Raw genomic sequence first — 1,241 nt, forward strand, 5'->3', positions numbered from 1 at the left:
TCCTTATACAAATTATAGCTATGCATTTTTTTCACATATATTCCCAACAAATAAATGCAACTAAAAAGGCAAACAAGACATTGTAAAAAGTAAATTTCAGCCTTCTAACTATTGCAACACTTGCACTCTACTCCATCATCATGCATTGTACTTGTTGTTTGTGCATCACTTGCCCAATCAAAGAATCCACATCCATCATGTCCCTACAATAGTGAATCTTCATTAGTTCCTCATATAATAATTAATTATTCATTACACTAATTTCTAACAAAATTAATTGTATTAACAACCTTTTTCTTATTCAGGCAACACCAAAATTTATGCCAGGATTTTTGTTGTGTTAGAGATTTTTAACAAATAAGGGCCAGCACCACATCGATATGTTGGCACATTGCTTAAAGTCATCAACCCTGCAACATCAAAAATACATTAGTTATATGAAAATACACATACTTTAATAAAAGCCTTATAAATCATTGGAATCTTTATAATCATTATTTAAAGCCTATTTAAATATTGATTTATGTAATTAAATCTACAAAGTTACATTATTAATGTCCCAAATCCTTTCTCATTAGTTCTAATGTTACATGTAACTAAAGATGGGGATTAAATTATTTGTCCATCTCTTGCGAATATTATAAAAGATGTACAAAATTTCTTATTCTGTTGATTTACAACAATGAACAATAGTTTGAAGGTCAAGAGTCATGTCAGCCTTTTTTCCCTTATTAGGATGAATTTCAAACTTCTAATATAAGACTAGATTCTCTTGAGAGACTGAATTTATAGTTAATAGAGCTATTGAGCAACCCAAAGGTATTGCTTTGAAATTTTTGCTATCCTCTACACAATCAGGTGTTAAGAATAGACAAAAAACCTCTTCAAATTTAATGGAATCCATTATGCATTAATGTTTCAAAAATCCCCTGTCTAGTTTCCAAATGTTCACATTAATCAACAAGTAATCACAACCTATTAAGATCAATCACAGGGTGTTGGAAGTGCGATATCTCAATATCTACCAACTAAAAAGATTCATGAAATAGAAGTTGATGAAGGGGTGCTTGTGGTGAAAAATGAAAGCCCACAAAATGATGGGATGGGGATTAAGGAAGCAATTTTTTAAAATTTTGGATACTTCTTTTGATTTTAATAGTTCATTTGCACAGGTGAAATTGTGAGGTTATAAATATGTTGAGAGGATATACATCACCTACAAGACATTTAGTATTTATTGT

The sequence above is a fragment of the Cupressus sempervirens genome, chromosome 4 (assembly GCF_028749045.1).
Source record: "Cupressus sempervirens isolate cs-2001-9-10 chromosome 4, ASM2874904v1, whole genome shotgun sequence".
NCBI classification, from domain to species: domain Eukaryota; kingdom Viridiplantae; phylum Streptophyta; class Pinopsida; order Cupressales; family Cupressaceae; genus Cupressus; species Cupressus sempervirens.